The following is a 23,878-nucleotide window of genomic DNA, read 5'->3' as shown; positions in this document are numbered from 1 at the left end:
CTGTTGTAATCTTAACTTCCATCACAGAAGTTGGCAGTTCTTTTTGGCTGTTGTGAGATTTGATTGAGAGGTGGGTTATCCACATGCATCCTATTTCTAGTTGCCTATAACCTCGATACATAACTCCCAGACGATTGGGGTTGTCCAGCCTGTCTATGCTCCTGATGTGTCCATAGTGGGACCTCGTGTTCTCCCCTGTGCTTGGGTCGAGCAAGACAACTCATTTCTCAGATTTTGCTTCTAGCACTTTGAGAAGGCCACTGAGGCACTCTCTCCCCAACTCAATTTTCACAAGGAGCTTGCTGGGGTACACTCTGTGGATGTGAAAATTCCAGATCAAGTAAAAGCACCCAAGAGGAGTCCCAAGAGATAGGAAAAGCCTCGAGGATTAAACTCTCACCTTACTGAAGCTTGGGGGTGAGCTCAAGCCTCCCTGGGGATTGGGGTGCAAGCTCAAGCCTCCATAGAGTTTATTGTTTACTAAGCAACTAATGTGAGCATGGAGAAATGACAAGAAAATCCAAACAAGATGCCAACGCCCAAGAGTTACTTGGAGGAGATGGAGGATACATGAGGGCCAAGCTCACACCCTCTAGGACCCCAGGGGCGAGCTCACCTGAAGGCGAGCTCACTTTGTGGGTGACCTGGTGAGGTGAGCTCACCTAGGGGGTGACCTAGGGGGGAGATCTCACCAAGGTGGGCGAACTCACCGATGTGGTGACCTTGGGGGTGAGCTCATGAAAGGGGCGAGCTCAGGGCCCCCCAGAAGCCTAAGCATAGGTTCAACCCTTCGCCGAACCATGAAACATGTTCAAGACTCCCTAGAAGCTAAGAAGATGATTTGGTGGGCCTCAAAAAACTTGGAATACTAACTCAAGGCCATCCCTCAGCTGGAAAGGAAATAAGTTCAGAGAGTGCCTATAGCCTGGAGGCAAAGTACCTTATCAACCTCGAGCTATAAAGGCCTTGCACTCAAGATCTCAATGACTAATTAAGGCATGGGTAAAGAGGAGGTACAAAAAGGGTCTAAGTAGTATGGAGTATGAACTATACACGACCATCAGAAGAGTTGTGGTCGTACATAAATCAGAAGAGTAGTGATCATAGAAAGTACTAAGAGGAGGCACACCTGCTCCCACACCTCCAACAAATGTTAGGCCTGGCAGACTTGAAGCCCAACACCACTAATGCTTGCTCCATGGTCCTTTGAGGTTCTTTGTCATACAACCACCTCTTTGTCCCCTTGGGACCATTTTTTTTAATAAGAGCCATTAGATCTCCCCTATAAATAGGACCTTCCTTCAACTAAGAAAGGGGTTGGAAAATGATGCATTGTAATAAGAAGTTCTTGAGTAATACGAATATTCTCTCCATTTTCACTCTACAACTTGATTCTAAGTTCATATAGCTATCCTAAGTTTTTCTAAGTTTCTTCATAGCTCTTCATTTATTTTTAAGCTCATAAGTTTTCTGATATAACTTGGTTGACGAGTTCTTACCGTCAACAGTTTGGCATCGTCTGTGGGAAGGAAAAGTATCAAGCCATTGTTCTTCAATTAATTATGACAAGAATAAATGCGAAGGTGTTCAAGATGCCTACGAGAATATCAAAATGTTGAGACCCACCTTGACTGAGACCAACTAAGAACCACCAGAAGAGACCCTCCATGACCCAAGGATGGAGGTACTCCGGAGGAACATCCATCCCCTGGAGAGGAGAAGGAGGAATTATCCCTGGTTGTCCAACCTAACGAAGGTCATCCTGAACCATTTGCGACCCCTGTGGGTGGCCTAGGTACACACCCTCCTCCTCGAACACCGACTGCATTGCGCTCTGGCCACCAGGATCCAGGTCCCTCTACGCGCAGGCTCGAAAATAGTCCGTGGGTGCACTTCGTGAGTTCCAGCTCCAGAACTCGCTTTTACGAGGATGAGATACACGAGTTGTACATAAAGAATCAAAGGCTGGAAGCCACAATAGAGAACATGCAGGAGGTGTTCAACGGCCTACTGTAAGGGAATTCAAGCATGCCCCATCCCAAGCATAGGGAGAAAGAACATGTACGAAGAGAAACCACCATACCCGTGGACGGTGGAAAAACACAACTCTCCACTAGTCATACCCCTTGCCTGGGACACGAGGAAGATTCTACACCAACGATGCAACTTGGTACGAACCCCACCTACAGGAGGTACGAACCCAAGACCACCTCCAAAAGAGCTTCACCCAACCTGAGGGAGAAACTTAACCAAGGAGGGTCTGAGGTAAAAACCACACCCCCTGTAGCTCCCTCGTGGGACACAACCAAAGAAAGGGATCACCATTGTAACACCCTACTTCCTTAGAGCCGTTACTAAGTGAGTTTAAAAACGTGCTTTCAACTTGCTAGTCGAGGTTTTAAGTCAAACAGTGTAATTAAGCCATAAACAGAGGAAAAATGTAGAATTAACTCCATATCATTGAAGATCATAAAAGATTGACACCTGGGATCCCAAAATACAGTTTAGAAATATTTACAATCATAGAAACTGTACTAAGTCGACTAAACGACAAAATCTAAGTTCATTTACAAGCATCACCCAAAATCCTCTGGCTGTGGCAGCCAGGCTGGCCAAACACACCACCTCACGCCTATTGTACTCATGGTTGGTTGATCTTCTCTTTACCCTTACCTGCACCACAAAGCATCTGTGAGCCGAAGCCCATCAAGAAAACCCACAAACAGATAACATATGCATCACATATATCAAGCATATAAACAGACCACCAATTGGCTAAACACATACGGCCTAGCCGACCCAGGCGTTACCAAGCCCTGGATTCGTGGACCACGCCGTGAGGATATCCCAGGTATCCGTCTAGGGACTCGCCCTGGCAACTCGCACTCCACGTGCTCAACGCTGCTCCCGGCCCTTTGCCGTTCTCAGCCTTGCACTCAACGTGCCCAATACCGTTCTTGGCCCTTCTCCGTTCTCAGTCTACACTGTTCCCGGCTCTTGCCGTTCACTCACAAAATAACACACATAATATAACAAGAAAGTACAGAATTCTAGCATAATCAGATAAAGGGATACGCCCCGCAGTTCCAACATATTGGGCTCGGCCCTGCATATCAATTCCATTCAAACATATTGGGCTCAACCCTGCACACAAGCTCTATGGGAACGAGGGTTTTCTTACCTGAGTTCTGAGCTTTCTGAGCACCGATGCCCTAAGCCTAAAATACCCTTAAAAACTCAAACTGGCACTAAGGGTCGCGACCCCACCCACAAGAGCCGTGGCTAGCCTCGAAACAGAGGCTAGCACCAAACTGACCCCCACACGGGTCGCGGCACGCGCACCAAGCGCCGTGGCGTGCATGAACCTCTCGGTCACCCATGGCCGCGCGTGCACACGGGCCGTGGCGCACCCCTCCTAGGGTCGCGGCTCCCACCTCCAAACCCAAATTTTTCCACCATTTTCCACACCTTTCCTCAAGCCAATTCACCCAAAACTCATCTATTAAACCCAGATAACTAACACAATTATTTCAGCTTAGTAACAGCACCAAAACCCCATTGAATCCTACTTCAAAACTCAGTCCAAAATTCTCAAAAAGTAAACCAATCTTGACTAACATGCAATCCAAAAAACCAACAGAAATTCAAGACCAAACCTTAATAGCTAGAACTTACCTCTTGCTGAATTAAGCTTCTGAACCAGTTCCCCCCTATGCTTCAATCTTCAAGCTTCAAGTTCCCTCAAATTTCCCCAGCTGAAATCCCTTAGCTTTAAGTTAATTTCCCTTGTGTTTATCTTAGAGAGTGGATGAGAAAGGAAGAGAGAAAACTATCCTCAGCTGAAAGAAAAGAGAGAGAGTAAGTCGTTTTCTAAAGCTTCTAAGTAATTCCCCTTTTTGTTTTATTTGACTTAAGTCTAAAGGGTTACCTCAAGGCTCGGGGTACCAAAACGTCCCTGAGGGCAAAATGGTAAATTTCCCTAGTATTCCCGCCTCGACATTCTATCCTCAAATATATCTCCAAATATTTATTTTCATGTCCCAATAATCCCGTAACACACCTAGCACCCAAATTACCCCTTGACTCGACCCGAGTCTGAATCTCAACCCTGTTGTGACTTTCCGACTAACCGCTCACCAAGACTGTCTCGGTCCGTGCTGCACAGACATATCACATATACATAGCATTTACCACATTTATACCCCTAATATCCAGATGGGGTCCACATGCGTATTTAACTTAACTAAACATGCATCACAATCATATATACACATAAATCCACATATAAGCATATTAAATCACTTATTGCCCTCCAGGCACGCTAATCAAGGCCCTAAGCCCGATTAGCAAATTCGGGTCGTTACAACCATGAGAACCCATGAGACTCCTTGAACAAAAAGAGAAGGAAACTAGACACCGAAATGCAAAGCCTTCGAAGCAAGATAGTCACTGCACCTGGGGGGCATAGACGTGACTATGAGTTCAACCATGAGTCGTCGTTCACAAGGGAGATCCAAGTTGAGTAACTCTCCACCAACTTCACAAAGCCTCGCATGACTCTGTACGAGGGCACTACGGACCCAAAGTATCACTTAGACACCTTCAACTACTTGATGAAGTTAAGGGGGTCTATAGCAGGGCTAGGTTCCATTGCTTCGCCATTACACTCAAAGGAGTGGCATACAAATGGTTCAAGAGGTTAAGGCCAGGAACAATCAGGTCATGGTAGTAGTTCTCTAGAGAATTTCTTCAGCAGCACCATGCGTTGCAAGATTATGTTATTCCAAGTACCAGCCTTGCTAACATAAAACAAAACGAGAGTGTAAGCGTGAAGAGCTATGTCCATAGATTCAATATGGAAGCAGCTAACTTGGGAAGTTCAACAAAAGCAGAGCTCAAGATGGCTATCACAATTGGAGTTCATCCAGGAAGCAAGTTATGGGATAACATGCTCAAGAGGGAAGTTACAAACTTAGACGACTTCTTCGAAAGATCACAAAAGTATATATGTCTGGAAGAGGGCCATGAGAACTTGCATGATGGGGAATGCAAACCTTCCTCCAAACCCCCTTCTACAGATACTTCTAAAGACTCCAAGCTGAAGAGATCATTGTGATAGAGAAGTTGATGATCAAGTTAAAGATTGGAAGAGGTCTACAAGAAGGCTTCAAGAAGAAGCTAGTGGAATTCATCAAGGAAACCTTTGATAAGACTTCCTTTATTTGTGTTGCTTAGGAACCAAAGAACTCATCTCAATTGGCCCCCCAAAGTAGTAGTAGTAGTTTCTCTTTATTTAAGTTATGCGTCGTAAGGAATCAAAAGTTTCACTATAGTTGGCCTCCCGTAGATGTAATTTATCTTGATAGGAACCAAAGAGGTCACCAAGCTGACTCCAGGATGTAATATGACAATGACATTATGCTTACCATTTCATGTTGCCTACTATTATTAATGTTAAGCACCTATCTTATATATTACATCTCTCATCTCCAAGGCACTTATATGACGCTCATACTGCCATTGTCAATTGGAATTTTCAAAGCATATCGGAAAGAACAAAAAAAAGTTATTGGCAAGATAGATCCCATCAACTACTTGGGATGTATTATACCCGGCCTCAATAGGGATCTAGCCATGTGCGAAATAGGTGCATAGCCTCGTGAGCCTCAACAGGCACCTAGCCATGCGCAAAATAGATGCCTAGCCTCGCAAGCCTCAATAGGCGCCTTGCCATGTGCAAAAAAGGTATCTGGCCTCGTGACATATATATAAAAATACTTATAATATGTATATGTATGAGAAGTGAACCTTATAAGACAATTTTTGGATCTATAAGGATCAACTAACCTTATAGAGTCTAAGAAAGTCAAAAGGCCCCTCAAAAGCGGCTCCCTCACAAACACACCCACTCTACAAAGGGGCCATGTCGTAGAAGATAAAATGGGAGCCCAAAGAGATCCCTAAGTCTAGATCGATGAAGTTGCCTTACCAAGGGAAAAAGGGCCTTAAAGGAGGTCTTTGCAAAAAAATGCCCTTGCAATTAATAAAAGGGCCTTGAAAATAGGCGTTTGCGAGGCTTAACAAGTACCATCTCCCTATAAGGGTCCCAACCCAAGGGGAGATCACCACAAGGACCAAAAAGGGTCCTCATAATAATCCTAGGTCGACCAAAAATGGTCTCAAAGCCAAAAAGGGTCTCAAAGAAGACACATGTGAAAAGGGTCTCGAAGAAGACGCTTGCAAAAAGGGTCTCGAAGAAGATGCTTGCAAAACTATTACTATGCATAATGACAAGAAGGACGCTTCTCGCACAAAATAAAACGTGCACACAAAAATACATAAAAGGATAGCGAGAACCCAAAGGGTCAACATATCTTTACAAGTAGTGAAGGTGCATCAACAGACACGGATCACACACAGTTTAGAGGTCCCAAAGGGAACCCTTTCAAAATAAAGAGGTGCTAATAAGAAGCCCACGTTCATAAAAGGAGATGATAATGTTCCATCACAAAATAAGCATTAGACATAGTAGGATTTATTAAAAGTTCCTCATGAAGAAAACAAGAGACCTGGGAAAACCTCTCAGGAAAGATAAGTAAATTAGCATTACAACCAAATCGAAGTAAAAAGAAAGAAGCTGCCCACACATTGGAGCAAAAGACGGGGCAAAAAAAAACTTCATGGTTTCCCGTCGCGAGCACTCCATTAGGCTGCCTTAGCAACAATGTGGTCACCAAATGAGGAGAAGTTGAAGCTAGGATTCTCTTTCCACACACCATATAAGAACTTTAGCTTCCACATTTTCTTACTCTTAGACAAAGAGCAAGTCTACGCTATGGCTGCTCCTATCTTGTGTGTTGCCTCAGCAACCTGCTTCTCAAGTCCCTGAATCTTGACAGTAAGCTAATCATTCTCTGTCCTTACCAAAGATAGATATTTTGTGGACATCACTTATACTTCAAGGGTATCAATCAACGAGCATGTACTGGTAGACTTTGCGGTCGAGTTGACCTGCTAATAGTTAAGAAGAAGCCAACAAGACAAAATGAGTATAAGAAAGAATTGTTAATGCACTCTTCACTCTGAAATCTGACAAGAAACTAATGCATGCAAACCACCCAGGGCAACATTTTAGTATCACCACACGAGGGGTCAACCTAGCTAGACCCTACTTCTTGAGCCCCTCTAGGTAGTTTTCCTTAAGCTCCTTTGTGCGGCTCGATGTTGTGTACACCAATGATACCCATGGGATCTGTACCAAGGAATGATTGACACTAATTAAACTTCAAAGGAGTCCTGAGGATCACTACTCATGAAGTATACTTTTCCATATCTCATAAACAAAGAAACACACTTATACCTTGCATGTCATAAAGATGGCACAAAAAGAGTCTACAAGAATGCCTAAAGGCCATATCATAGACAAGGGGCAAGTTTGGATGTCAAAATTCCACATCAAGTAAAGCACCCAAGAGGAGTCCCAAGAGATAGGAAAGCCTCAGGGATCAAACTCACACCTTCCTGGAGTTGGGTGTGAACTCAAGCCTTCCTAGAGCTTGGGGCGATCTCAAGCCTCCCTAGGGCTTGGGGGGCGAGCTCAAGCCTTCATGGAGTTTATTTTTTACTAAGCAACTAATGTGAGCATGGAGAAATGACAAGAAAAGCCAAATAAGACGCCAACACCCAAGAGTTTCTTTGAGGATATGGAGGAGACATGAGGGCCAAGGTCACACCCTCTAGGATCTTAGGGGTGAGCTCAGGGGGAGAACTCACCTAGGGGGCCACTTGGGGGGTGAGCTCAACAAAAGGGAGAGCTCGGGGGCTAGTTCAAGGCCCCCCTGAAGCCCAAGCACAGGTTCAACCCCTCCTCGAACAATGAAACGTGTGCAAGACTCCCTTCAAGCTAAGGAGATGATTTGGAGGGCCTCAACAAACTTGGAATACTAACTTAAGGCTATCCCTAAGCTTGAAAGGACATAATTTCAAAGAGTCCCTATAGCATGGAGGCAAAGTACCTCCTCGACCTTGAGCTATAAATGCCTTGCACTCAAGCTTTCAATGACTTATTAAGGCATGGGTAAAGAGGAGGTGCGAAAAGGGCTGAGTAGTACAGAGTACGAACTAGACGCGACCATCAGAAGAGTAGTGGTCGTACATAAGTCAAAAGAGTAGTGGTCGTACAAAGTACTAAGAGGAGGCACACCTCCTCCAACGCCTCTGACAAAGGTCAGGCCTGACAGGCCTGAAGCCTGACACCACTAACGCCTGCTTCATGATCCTTTGAGGTGCCTTGTCATACAACCACCTCTTTGTCTCCTTGGGACCATTTTTGTATTAAGAGCCATTAGAGCTCCCCTATAAATAGGACCTTTCTTCAACTAAGAAAGGGGTTGGAAAATGATGCATGGTAACCAAAATTTCTTGAGTAATACGAATATTCTCTCCATTTTCACTTTGCAACTTGATTCTAAGTTCCATTACCTATCCTAAGTTCTTCTAAGTTTCTTCACAACTCTTCATTTATTTTTAAGATCATAAGTTTTTCGATCTAACTTGGTTGGCGAGTTCTTACCGTCAACAACCCCTAGTTGGGGAGGGATGTCTGATGGTGATGGAGGATGCCAGATTGGAGATGGTGGTGGCTTCTCATTGTTTGGCCTCGCAGGTTCAGGGTTTTTATTGTTCCCAGCAGGTCCTGGGTTACTACTTTGAGCTATTGGGGGAGCTCAGTTATTCTCAGGGTTTGCGGGAATGTCCTTAGTTGGGTTGTTCCTAGCATGGTTTCGTGATGACACCCTGGGCAGGTTTTCTCTAGTATTTTCCCTAGGCCTCGGTTGAGCCTATTGGGCCCTTTGCTCGACCATCCTAGCAGCTATACTTCCCCAAGGTCACCCTCTGGTCCTCCGCAAGGGTGCCTGGGTCGGCAACTTCTCTTGACATCTCCTCATTTAGCTACATTACCTCGGCTAACTGTTCACATAGCCTCCGATTTTTGAGCTCAACTGCTGGCACATATATCTCCAGATTATAATAATCCTGCTCATTAGGTTTAGAACTTTAACCAGGCCATCCTCAGGAAGGCACTCTCCTCATCGGGACTCCGATCCACGACTAGTTGTTTTCTAGGTCTTTGAGGATGCTCCTCAGTTTGTGGAGTATTTTCCTCAGGGATTTGGGGAGGTGGTCGTGCATGGGTTCTAGGGATGTTCAAGGCAACTATTGTTGTTAAGCGGGAAGTTTTGTGCTAAACGATAATAATAATTGCCTAATGCTCTCAACGAAAGCGCCAAACTATTGACACCATTTTTCGTCAACTTAATTATGTAGAGAAATTAAACAATTAATCAAGAATAAAAGAAAAGGAAGAGATTTTTATGTTGTCTAGCAGTTAAAATCTGCCTACGTCCATGCGTCATTTTTATTAAAGTTTGCGTTAAAGCTTCAAGAAAGAGTAATTTCACAGAGTGTTTCTCAATACAGAATTGTTCTTGAATACAAATGACCAGATCCAGGCTATTTACAGATGTTGTTACAAAAATATCTTCCCATAAGTTTAGCAAAGTTACAACATGTATTCAAATTTAAATTCAAATGAATACCCTGAATAATAATAATAATACAATTAAATGAATTATTTAAATAAAGATCCCATAAAAATAGGGATTTAATACACGATTTTGACCAATCCCAAAGAAATAGAGATTTCCAAACAACTTCGTCGTGTATGTATTTAATGAGTCTTCGAGCTTGATCACTGCTTCAACACGTTTTTGAGATCATTCAAACCCTTGAGCTCATCATTCCAGTTATCGCGCAACTCCTTGCTTAATTAGTCTGTCAAAATCATCTCTTGGAGGAGACTAACGCTTTCGAGCTTGCAACTCATGCTCGAGCGCTGATGACATAGCTATGGAACTTCGTGACAATTTGTACTAGTATTATGCTAATACTTGTTAATCACGAGCTTACACTTTACGAACCTACATTTCGAGGGTGTTTATTTATTTATAAAATTTGGGTGTAACAAATTTTCCATGGCTAAGGGATGATTTTGTGTAATTAATTAATTTTTTTGACTAATTAGTTTTTATTTGAAAAACTTTATATTAGTTGAAATTAATATTAATTAGTGTTAGGATTAATATTATACAGAGTTTAATATTATATTAGTATAAGATAATTATTGAAATATGATAATTTTAGATAAAGTTTATTTTGAATTAATTGATATTTATATTTGAAATAATATTTATATTATTTTTAAATAAATATATTTTCTTAATTTTAATAAAACAAACAAATGAGAAAAATTAGGCACAGATGAGTGTGGTTCAATGAGTGGCGCTACACTTGTCCCTAGGATTTGAATTGTTTAAATTCAAATGTTATTTGTTTATTTAATTAGTTATTTAATTATTAGTTTTAATTTGATTAAAATAAATAATTAAATTAAATATTTAACGAATCAATTTTGAATTAATAGAATAAAAAGAAATAAAATTATTTTATTATCGTTATAAGTTTAAAAAGAAGCGATCTTTAATCATGCGAAGAAGTCGATAGAAATTTTCCAAGCTTTAAAATTTTCTAGAACTCTTTAAAGCCTTCTCTTCTCAAAATCTCTAGAACTCATGTGTTGAGAACATATAAAGAGTCTAGCTAATCAAACCAGTGAATCTCACGTGCCCACACACATCCTTGTGTGTTTGAGGAACGAATTAGAAGACTTTGGTGTGGGTCTTCGCGTGGATAGGAAGATCGTTTGATATTACGAAAAGACTCAATGATTCTTGATAAGCTACTAGAGGTATCCTTCTACTATTATTTCGTGCATTAATTGAATGTATAAATATATGTATTGATTCTGGCTCAGTATTAATGATTTTTAAAACCACCACCCCCTTCTGCTGCGTCCCTAATTTTCTAAATTAATACCAACAATTGCCATCAGAGCGATCTACATTTATGTATACATTAAATGTTGTGTGGGTTTCTTGAATATTTTATATGTACGATGATATGTATATTGAATGGATGGTATTGTTTTATGAATGTGTGGTTGAATGATGATTCGTTATTATATGGTACTATTGGGTTAGGAATTTAATTGAATTTTTCTTAGATCTTGTGTAAGCCATTATGGGGATAGGAATTTTCGTAATTTTATTTGAGAAATAGTGTTGTCAAAATTCTAGTCACCAGGAGAAAATAAAAGGGAGTTGAGCCATGCACCACTAAGGCACACGACCTAAGCTTCTAGGCACCAGCCGACCCTACTCGAGCGCCCAACCAGCCACCTACATGCGCCCCTGTGCAAAGCTGAACAATGCATGCCCCAACATCGTGCGCCATGCGCCTTTGGCTGCCCAGCCTCATGCCATTGCGCCACGCGCACCCAGCCCTTGTGCCGAGCCCCTAATGCTTGAACACCATGTTAGGTGCTCTAGAAATCCCTATAATTTTGCAAAATATATTTTATTTAATTAATTTTTTAAATTGTTTGAATTTGAAATTTTAATTATCTTATCTTATTTTTATTAGGAAAATAAAATATCTTTTGGTTGGTTAAGATTTTAAAGATATTATGTTTAAATAATTATTTGAGCGTGATTCTTTTAATTATTTAAATTCAACTAAATTAAAAAGATAATAAATGGTTATTCAATTAAAAATTAGTTTTAATTAGAAAATTAGATTCAAATTAATTAATGGGCCTTATAAATTTCTAAAGATTATGAAGATGAGACTAAGAGAAGAATAAGCGGATTAGAGTTTTGTAATCGACAAGAAGCCCACTTTGTAATTTAAATTTCTATTTTTTCAAAGGTTGTAAATTAAGAAATACCCAAGAGCTACTCGACTCATCATTTCTTGTTTATTTATTATATTTATTTTTAAAATTGTTAATTAATGTTGATTGATAACATGATCATGCATTAGTCCATTACATGAAACCCCACACATTTTTAATTAATCATGCATCTTGTTTGTACAAACATGATTATCTAGGATTGTCCTATATGTTTATAGGAATTGTTTTAGTGAAACCAATTGCATATAAACTAATAAGTCTTAAACTAGTTAAAACTTGGTAAATCACACAATAATAAAGGCAATAGTCAAGATAGGCCTTTTAGGATAACCAACTTCATTTTTAGTAAAGTTTAATTAATGTAATGGGTAATTATTCTAGATCACTTTAATTATAGAAACATGCTCTTTTATAATAGTATAATTAACTACATTCATAGGGTTATAAATGAGCTAGTAATTAATTCATAATTAATTGATTAGTTTAGTAAACACATACATTCTAAAATATTGAGTGGTAGTAGGATGACATCTCAATGTGACCTATGATCTCCACTATTAGTACAACACCATGAAATATGATTAGGGCCTCGAGGAGGCTTTGTTTCTATCCCCCTAAGGAAGGTTTCTGGTCATATTCATATCAAGGATGATTTCTTACGAAGATAGGAAAGAGTGATGTATTTTAGGTTTGACCGACCCTAAGGCTGCACTCTCTAAGTTAAGTCATAAATTTTGAAATAATGTTTTACACTATCAAAGATACAATTAAGCTTTTATTAGTGGATAATTTTATCTTGACAAAACTAGCGGTACTTTATTTCTAAAAGAGAAAATATGAGTTATTTTGAGTTTTAACTAATAAAGATAAGACTGTCTTATAGACTGTCTGAAATTGACTTGACCAACCCTAAGGCGACACTTTAATTGTTTGATAGTTTTATTGTGGAATAGTAAATGTTAAGTTTATATGTTTTAATTTTTGCATTCATGCATCATGTTTACTTTCAAAAAAGCTATTGATATTTATTTTTCAAATTATAATATTTTGTAAATTTGATTTCTTTTAGTAATTTAAAACATGGGCAATCTGATTACTGCTTTACTTTCACTTGAAAAACTTAATGGTGATAATTTTATAAGATGGAAATCAAATCTAAATCTAATGTTGATTTGTGAGATCCATAAATTTGTCCTCACTGTGTCCTGAAGAGTCTACTGCCACTACCCCGAAAAATGTTCGGGACAAATATGATGATTGGATTCACTCCAATAACAAGGTTAAGTGTTGCATGCTTGTGACAATGGATGATGTTCTAAGAACAATACATGAACCCATGGAGACTCTTTTTGAGATAATGGAATCTCTGCAAGCCATGTTTGGGCAGCTATGTGATCAAAGTAGACACGAGGTACTAGATACTACATGAATACTAAGATGAAGAAAGTTATTTTTGTGCATGAACATTGTAACGACCCAAATTCGCTAATAAGGCTTAAGGGCCTTGATTAGCGTGCCAGGAGGGCACGGTGGGAATTATGGGTGATTTTGTGAGTTAAATGCATGGTTATGATTTAAAGCATGTTATTTGACTATTTATTCATCTGAGACGCATGTATATGTGTATTAGTATGCATGTAGGCCCTGATTGTGTTAGAAGGGCATAATTGTAATTTTAGCCCGTTGAGGGCATATTTGTGATAATTGTATTCCGTGATTTGTACCACGTGAGTGTGGTGTTATTTTGTGATGCACGTGCCGAGACGGTCCTAGAGAGCAATTTAACTTAAGAGTCACAACGGGATTTCTATACCCGGCTCGGGAGGAGCCTAGGGGTACCTCGGGAATTTTATGGTTAAGTTGAGATTTAGCGGGTAATAGTTATTGGAGATTTAGTAACCTGGGTAACCATTAGTTACTGCTGAGAGTAACAAGTTCTAGGTAGAAAATGGTAGAAATGAAATAGAAGTAAAAGGACTTAAGTACCCTTGAGGTTTAGGTGGGAAAGGATAGGAAAGGAGGGGCAAAATGGTCATTTGGTTGGGAATTAGATAAATGGCAGCTGGTTTTATGGGGTACACGGTTTGGGGCTTAACCATTTTTGGTCTTGATAGAGTTTGAAGAGAAGAGAAAAGAGAGGGAAAAGCTAGGGCATGAGGAAGAAGAAGAAGAAGAAGAGAAGGAGAAGTTGGAGACCTAGGAGATGAAGGAAGCTTAGGGATGGATTCTCCATATGAGGTAAGGAAGTTTATACACATTTAAGGCTTGATTATGTTATGGGTTAAGAATTTGAGCATGAGTTAAGTTTGATGTTTGAGTTTTATTTTTTTTTTCTGAAATTGGAATCAAGGATGTGGATTTTGGGGATTTGATTGGGTGTTTAGATGTTTTGGTGATGTTTATGAGTTGTTGGATGGTTTATTTGGAGTCTTGAGTTGGTTTTGGGGCTTGGGTGTGAGTTTGGGTTGATTTGGGAAGGTTTTAGCTCGGAGAAAACGCAGGAGAAACCCAGAATTCTGGGTCTGCGAAGGCGTGCCGCGACACAGGTTTTTCGTGCCGCGGCAAGGGAGCCTCTGTCTGATGGGTGCCGCGGCACATGGATAAGGTGCCGCGGCACAAGGCAAATTTCAGGGCATCATTTTTAGGCAATTTTAGGCCTTTGCTCCGGGGGTTCGGGGGATGTCTCCGGGGTGTTGTTTTAAGGTTTTAGAGGCCCCGGGAGTGTGGGATTGGTCCTGGGAAGTGGTTTTGGGTTGATTAGTAATGAGGGATGTTTCTTGTGTGTTGTGACTAGGTTCTTTGAGAGGCTCGTGCTAGAGGACCGTGCTCGCGGCTTTGGTGCATCAGGAGGCTCGGAATGCAGGTAAGAAAACTATAACACCCGTAGGATAGGGCGTGGGCCCATAGTGTGATGGTCGGGCATGGCCCTATATTTGCATGTTGCATGATGAGATGATTGTAGGGCATGGCCCCGGATTGTATTATGTGTAAATGTTTAACCTGAAATGAACCGTGATGTGTGTGAATGTTTATTTCGAATGTACTATATATGTGATTATGATGAAATGGACGGCAAGGGCCGAGTACGGCGTAAGCCGGGGCGGCCGTGGGCCGAGTACGGCGTAAGCCGGGGCAGCCGTGGGCCGAGTACGGCGTAGGCCGGGGCGGCCGTGGGCCGAAAGTAACACCTAGCACATGGGATGCTATATATTCAGGGTGGGACCCAAGGGATACATGAGTTATCCTCGCGGTGAGAACCGATACCCCAGGCTTCGGTAAGGCTCTGGGGCGGCTTGGCCGTGTTTGCTTAGTCTAATGGTTGACTTGTTTATCTGTGGATTATCTGTTATGATAAACTGTATAAACTGCATATGTTATGTTCTGCATGAGTTTTCTTGCTGGGCTTCGGCTCACGGGTGCTCTGTGTTGCAGGTAAGGGCAATGACTGAGTCAACCAACCATGAGTACGGAGAGCGTGAAGCGACGCGTACATGTTTGGCCTGCCCGACTGCTTTGGTTGGGGATTTGTTCGTAAATGGCTGTAATAATCTATGATTTTATGATTTCTCAAACTGTAACCTTATTTCAAGATGTGATTAGTTTTCAAACCTTATTTTGGGATCCCAAATGTTTAATAATAGAAGTTTTGATGAAACGACGCATTTTCTAAGATTACAGCCTTAACTTTTAATTAGTCACACTTTTGTTTCAAAACCTCGGTTAGCGAGCTCTTTGCACACTGTTTTGTCTTAAAAACTCACTCAGTAACGACTCTAAGGAAGTAGGGCGTTACAAACATGTTTTGAGCATGATCAACGTGATGTATGAAGTAGAAATACATGGGGCTATGGTTGATGAGTGTACTCAAGTAAACATCATACTTGAATCGCTCACACCTTCTTTCTCTGCGTTCACAACCAACTATATTATGAATAAGTTGGAATTCAACATGACCTAACTGTTGAATGAACTACAGACATTTGAGTCTCTTAACAAAAATATAACTAAAGAGCATAGGCAAATGTCACTGAAGAGAAGCCTTCTTCCTCTGAGGATAAAACTAATAATAGGAAGAAGAACAATGACAAGGACAAGAGTAAGGGCAAGAAGTCCAAGAAATGCAATAATGCACCAAAGGCCAAGGAGAACAAGAATGACAATAACTCCAAAATGAAAAAAAAACCAAATGGAAAGTGTTTCCACTGCAGAGTTGTAGGTCACTCGAAGAGAAACTGTAAAAAGTATCTCATTGAGCTGAAAAAGAAAGGTAAATTTGTTTTACTTATACTTGAAGCTTGTATAATGGAAGACAATATGCAACCTAGATCATTGATTCAGGAGCCACTAACCTTGTTTGTTCTTTTATCCAAATACTTAAGTCATCAAGGGAACTTGCTGTTGGCAAGGTGACTATGTGAGTTGGAAGTGGAGCGCTTGTGTCAGTAATAGCATTAGGAACAATCCGTTTATTTTTTTGGAAAATTTTTCTTATTTTTAATAATGTTTATTTTATTCTTGAATTTACTAGAAATTCAATTTCTTTATCTATGTTGCATAAACAAAGTTTTGATATTTCAAAGAATGGTTTCAAAATTTGTGAAGCTAACAAACAAACAAACTATATATGCTCAAGACAAATGAACGATCACTTAATAGCTCTGAGTTATTTAAAGTTGCTAAACCGAAAGGTAACAGAAGACAAAAAGTTTCTAAAGATGATGACACACACACATATATATATATATGGAATCTATGACTTGGTCATATTAGTCTAAATAGAATAAATTGGTTAACAAAAGATGGACCATTGAGGGAAGTAACTGTTAGAACTCTTCTGGCTTGTGAATCCTATCTAGAAGGAAAATTGACTAAATGCCATTTCTTAGTGAAAGGAAATAGATAGATCCAAAGAACCATTAGAACTTGTACAAAGCGATGTGTGTGGTCCAATTAATATACAAGCTAGAGGTGATTATGAGTATTTCGTCACTTTCATTGTGGCAACTACTCTAGACATGGTCGTACTTACCTAATGCTTATGACATCAATTTTTTTTTGGCAAGTTTAAAGACTTGTTGGACATGGTCAGGACTATGTTAAGCTACTCATCTTTTCCTCTCACATTCTAGGGTTATGCATTTCAAACGGTGACTTACATTTTGAATTTATTCCCATCTAAGACAATAAGCACAACATCACTAGAGTTGTGGAATGGTAACAAACCTAGTTTGCGCTATTTTTGCATTTGGGGTTGTCCCTCTCATGTTCTTTTACCTAAGTCAGGGAAACTTGACTAAAGGTCTGAAGTGTGTATTTTTCTAGGCTATGCTGTGGAGACACGAGGTGGTTATTTCCATAGTCAAAAGGACCAAAAGGTATTTGTCTCTACAAATGCAACCTTCCTTGAGCATGACTATATGACTAACTATAAACCTCAGAGTAAAGTAGTTTTGGAGGAACTAACTGTTGATCAAATTCCATCACCATCATCATCATTAAATGATAAACGACAAACCAATGAGACCACAGTTTCTGAAAAGGAAGCCCCGGTGCAACGTTGTAGTGGGAGGATTGTGAGACAACCTGTTCGCTAGGAACATGAAGCACACATCCTTGTTTTTGATATAGATAAGGATGACCCATTGACCTTTAAAGAGGCAATGAAAGACCCTAAAAAAGAAAAATGGCAAGAAACCATGAACCAAGAAATGGAATCAATGTATTCCAATTCTATCTGGGAACTTGTAGACCCACCTGAAGAAGTCAAGCCCATTCGGTATAAATGGATCTTCAAGAAGAAAAGAGGTGCTGATGGGAATGTAGAGACTTTCAAGGCAAGGCTTGTAGCCAAAGGCTATACATAGAGGTGTTGGTTATGAAGGACATTTTTTATTGTTGCCCTGCTAAAATCCATACGCATTCTTTTATCCATAGCTGCCACTTACGACTATGAGATATGACAGATGGACGTCAAGAAAATTTTTCTAAATGGCCATCTTGATGAAAGTATCTATATGGTACAACCAGAAGGGTTTGTGAAGAAAGTGGACAATCATAAGATGTGCAAATTGCTAAAATACATTTAAGGATTGAAGCAAGCATCCAGATATTGGAATATTACATATAATGAGATAATTAAAACATATGGCTTCGAAGCATGTTTATATAACTATATCAAAGGGAAAGTAGTGATTTTCTTAGCACTTTACGTGGATGACATTCTACTCATTCGCAACGATTTAGAGACAGTGTCAAATGTAGAGAAGTGGTTGGCTGAAAAATTTCCAAATGAAACATCTGGGAGAAGCTATGTTCTGGGAATCCAAATCCTAAGGGATAGGAAGAGCAAGCTCTTGGAATTTTCTCAAGAAAATTATAAAGAGAAAGTGCTGGAAAGGTTCTCAATGGAGAATTCCAAGAAAGATCAGTTAATGATCAGACATGGAATTACTCTATCCAAGGAGAAATGTCTAAAGACACCTCAGGAAGAACAGAACATGAGGAAGTATCCTTATGCTTCAAAGATTGGGAGTCTGATGTATGCTATGTTGTCTACAAGGCCCAACATATGCTATGCAGTGGGAATTTTCAGTTGTTATCAATAAAATCCCAGTTTAGAACACTAGATTGTGGTAAAGCACATGCTCATGTATCTTCGGAGAACGAGAGATTATATGCTTGTTTATTTAGGGGGTTAATTAAACCCTACTTGATACACTAATTCAAATTTTCAATTAGACAAAAACAGTTGTAAATCGACGTCTCTGTCAGTTTTCAGTCTTGGTGGAGGAGCTGTAGTCTAGAGAAGTATAAAAAAATCTAGTATTGCAGATTCAACCATTGAAGCCGAGTATATAGCAGCTTGTGAAGCAGCTAAGGAAGTAGTTTGGCTTAGGAAATTCTACACTGATCTGGAAGTGAATCCAGATATGGAGAAGCCACAAATCATGTTGTAATATTCGGTCACACAATTTAATAATTGTTTGTTTATTTAATTTATTATTGTTCATTGTTTTATTTTAATTACTTGTCATTTAATTTATTTTTACCAATAATGATTTTTTTGTTTATTAATTAAATGTTGTTCATTTCCTTTTATATGTGATTTGTGTGTGTGTGTGTGTGGTGACTTGGGCGTGTGAGAGAAGAAGAGGAGAAAAGTGTGACATTTTTGGTAATAATTCTAGGAAGGGAAAGAATCAAGGGTGACAATTATGGTTGCAATGTGAATGTGATTTCCTTGCTAATTCTGAAAATTAGGGATTTAACTGGAGGACATTTTATTCTCTTCGATAGCTATTTAAGAAGTAAATGCCATGAAGTTGATGAGCTGATTTTTGCGAGCTCATTAGAGGCATTTTTGAAATTCAAAAGGGGGGGGGGGGGGGAATCAAGTGAGAAAAATGTGGAAACAAGGTACCATTATTAGGCTTGGTTTGATTTGATTTGATTTAGGATTGATGGTTATTTAAGTTTGATTGAGTGATCAGGATCTTGGGTTATTAAGCAATTAAGGGATGTACAATGCATGACACTATGACTAGGTTCAAGAATTGGTGATAAGACTTTTAAAGAATCATGGTATTGATTTAGGATCCTAGGAATCAATCACCATTATGGTGCTAGGTGGTACACACCTATAAATGAAGGTGATTGCCTCTCATTTTTCTTCACACACCAAAAAGATAGAAAGAAGGCTAGAGAGTGGCATGAAGCAAAGAGAAAAGGAAAGATAGAGGGTGGTGTGAGCAATAGAGAAGGAGGGCAAGATTGAGGCTCGTGATTTTGGATAAAAAAAGAGTGGAGAAGTAGTCAATATTTGGTGGTAAGCTTTTAGGGCTAGTCTCTTTATGAATTTCTTCTTATTTAATGGCTTTCTAAGATCTATTTTCTCGGTGGTTTAGAGGTATTCAAACCATACAATAAGAGAGTGTGATTGAAGGTTCGACTACTACAAATCTGAAGAGGTATCAATTGTTTTTCTTTGAGGTTATTATGGTGGAATTATGCTAGGGTTGTTTTTATGATTTTAGTATTTTAGGATTTTATTTCCTTGCATGGCCCATGAAAACATGTGCGGTGCTTAGAATTTTAGTGAGTTATGTTTTATGGCTTTTCTTTTAAGCAAAGGTTATTATGGTGATAGACTTGTGACTTGAGGCGGTGTTTTTATCCTTCTCAAAGAGTCTCTCTCTCTCACACACACACACCAAGTAAGGAAGTAGTCATGTTTTGAGCTATATGAAATATTGTGAAGTTTCATGTGGTATGCTAAGTTTCAGGAAACACGTTCTTGGAAAGATGAAAAGTTGGCATCAATTGCCATAGTATGACCGAGGTGGTCTCCAAGAACCTCAAGTGCTTCCTCCCAATCATCTAATCAATTTACATGTAGTTTCACAAACAAGTATTTATATGTTTATGTTTTACAATTCTGAGCTATGATTTGTTATATGCTAACTTGTTAGTTTACTTTTCTTACTAGGTTGTTAGCTCACCCCCTTACCTTTTCCCCATGTAGGTAATAAGTGAAAGCATGTTATGTGACATATGGCGGGTTGAGATCTTTTCCAAGGGACGTATGTACTCTATGAGGGGCTTTATGGACGAAAGTGATCAAGAACGAAGGACCTATCTTATTTATTGTTATTAATTTATTATGGAATAAACTCTTTATGCATGAAATTATGTTTCTTTTATTTTAAACAAACATTTGGATGTTATTGCATATTTTTAATAAGGTCAAGAATGAATGTTCCATTTTTCATTTGAAAGATAATTTTTGTTTTAAATTACCTTTTATAACGAGGGAGGTCAAATTAGGGCGTTACAAAGTGGTATCAGAAGCCGGTTGTTCATAGTCTGAAGGACTCTCACAGAATACATATAGTCGATTTGAAAGAGCTAAACTCATTGTTTGTAAGATTGCTTTATATCATCTTTTGTTGTATGTTGTGTTTGATCTTTATTTGTATCATGTGCAGTTGACCAAGCCTCCTATTTTGAGAGCTCCTAGGGAAGTTATCCTTAGACAAATCAGGGATATCCGAAAAATAAAAGAGGATAGGCGAAACCCCTGCCCACTAGGTAGACTATGCAGGGAAGGCACATAGTGGGACACTTCGAATATGAGTTTGAACCCATTTATGAATGATTTAGGAAGTAGCATCCTCCAAGCTTCGAAGGGAGCACTGATCCATTGGAAGTTGAAGAATGGTTGAGATCAATTGTAATGACCCAAATTTCTTTATAAGGCTTAGAGCCTTGATTAAGGGCCAGGATGGAAAATTTTGGAATCATGTGATTATATGATATTTATGTGTATCATTATGTGATTATGCGAGTTATATCATAATATGACTTGATATGCATGTTTAGGTGTATTAAATATGCATATGGACCCATTTCTGTTTAATTGGTCCATTTTCATAATTTAGCCATTTTTGGGTATATTTGGCATATATGTGGTATGAGTGTGGTACTTCACTATTATTTGGTTATGCTTGGTTTACTTAGCACGAGACGATCCTAGGAGGCAAGCTAGTGGAAAAGTCACAACAGGATCCATACTTGACTCGGAGTGAGTCAAGGGGTATTTTGGGTATTTAGCACATTACCAGGATATTGGGTAATGGGAATAAATATTTGGTTATAAATTGGGAGTTAGAGAGATCAGAGGGAAATTCTAGGAATTTTGACTAATTTTACCCTGGGGGCATTTTTGGGACCCCGAGCATTAGGATTTGCTTGAGGTTACTTAAGCTCGAAGTAACATGTTATAATAATAAAAAGAATGTTCAAAACATTCTCTCTCTCTCTCATGTTTCCTTTTTGCCACCGATCACATTTTCGAAGGAAACTTGAGTTTTAGGACTCAGATTTAAGCAAGGATCGAGGCATAGTAATTCTAGGAAAGATTAGAAGCTTATTAGCCGGAGGATTTAGTTGGGAAACAACTCAATCGAAGGAAATCCAAGTTTTAAGTTTTAAGTTTCCAGGTTTTTAAGCATTGATTTGATTTTATGTTTTGATGAGTTTTTTATTTGATTGAGGATTAGGTTTTGTTGGTTTTGGATCATGGGGATGTTTGGAAACTTTGAGTTTGAGATTTGGAGATGTTTGGATAGGTTTATGGAGGATTTAAAATGAGAAAATGGAGGTTTTCTGGCTGGGTTCGAGGTTGAGTCGAGGCCCTGTTCTTGGGCGCCGCGGCTCAAGCTTGATGAAGCAGGTGAATGGGACTGCTGGGCTATTTGAGCCGTGGCGCCAGTTAGGAGCACCGCGGTGCTAATACAGTGAGAGAAGGGTTTTGGGCCCTGACTTGAGTGGGGCTGCGACTCTAGTGTTTGGGGCCGCGACTCAAAAAGGGGACAAGTGGCCAAAGTGGGTTTATAGTCATGGAAACTTAAACCTGAGGGCTCGGGATTGATCTTACTACCCAATTTGGCAGGATTCAACGTCCCGAAGGCTAGGACTTGGTCTGGAAGTATTTATTTACTCATTTTTTATGAGGTTTTATATTATGGTTGTGACTAGGTTATCGCTAGGGGCTTGGAAACAAGATCGTGCTTGTGGCTCATTTATTGGTAACATGTGCTTGGACCAAAGGTAAGGAAATTGCACCTAGTATGTGATGCATATGATACATGTGATTAGGGCATGACATGAATATTGAATATGGAATTGATCAGGCTTGAGTCTTTGTAAATGTGCATGATCATAATTATGCTAGTGAATGTTGAGTAAGCATGTTGAATGCCTTATATTTGGATATTTGACATATGATATATGATTGGGTGCATTGTTTACTTTTGAGTGGTACTGACTCATTAGTCAGAAATGGCACGGGTCGTATGGAATTGACCTATGAGTCAAGAGCGGCATAAGCGTATTGAACACAGAGCCGAAATGATTAGATCTAATCAACATGAGCATTAAATGCTTGACCGACCCCAAGGTCAAAGAAAACTAAAAGTGCTTGTCTGGTCTAAAGGCTAGTTACTTAGAGCCAGGGCCAAAAGGCTCAGGTGACTGAAACGTCACATGGCTTAGGGAGCGAATCCCCAAATATGGACTCATTAGCCATCTATTCAGGGAGCGAATCCCTTAGAGATGGACTCATTAGCCATCTATTTAGGGAGAGGATCCCCAGAGATGGACTCATTAGCCATCTATTCAGGGAGCGAAACCCCAGAGATGGACTCATTAGCCATTTATTTAGGGAGCGGATCCCTAGAGAAGGACACATTAGTTATCTATTCAGGGAGCAGATCCCTAGAGATAGACTCATTAGTCATCTATTTAGGGAACAGATTCCCAAATTGACTTGATAGTCATCTATACAAGGGGTAGGGCCCATAATAATTTATTTGGACTTGCCTACATGCATGAATAGGGCTATTACTGCTAGGCATGCTTATTATGATTTAGTGACATGTTATTACCTGTTTATGAGCTTGTTTACGTTTTCTTGTTGAGCTTCGGCTCACAGGTGCTATGTGGCGTAGGTAAAGGCAAAAGAAAGCTGGACCATCCTTAAGTTGGACAACTTAGGTGACGATGTGTACAAATGTGGCTACTTGACCACCACGACCGAGGGTTTAAAGAGGAACTAGGGTTAAACCCTATTTTGCCGCTTAGGTTGGTTGGTTGTAAATCTTTTATTGTAATTAACCTTTAAAATATATTTTGGGATCCCAATGTATACAGGAAACGTTTTAGTGAAACGTTGTATCTTTGACCAAAAATTTTAACCCTAAACTGTTAATCACACTTAGTTACACGATTATGGCCAAATGACTCGTTTAGCAAGTCTAGCACTATTTAAAATGCACAACGTAACGGTCCCTAGGTAGTAGGGCGTTACATCAGTAGAGTCTATTTTGGTTCACATGCTGCTGAACAATAAGGATAGGTGTAATGCGTATCACCTTTGCTGAAAAGAGATGCAAGAATTTTGTGGGACATCATCAAACAAACCAAGGATGTGACCGCAATGACCTGGGCAGTGTTCGTTCAAGTCTTTGACAAGAAGTACTATGGTACCACGACTCTTGTAGCTCAAGT

The sequence above is a fragment of the Humulus lupulus genome, chromosome X (assembly GCF_963169125.1).
Source record: "Humulus lupulus chromosome X, drHumLupu1.1, whole genome shotgun sequence".
NCBI classification, from domain to species: Eukaryota; Viridiplantae; Streptophyta; class Magnoliopsida; order Rosales; family Cannabaceae; genus Humulus; species Humulus lupulus.
This window is presented reverse-complemented; position numbering follows the sequence as displayed.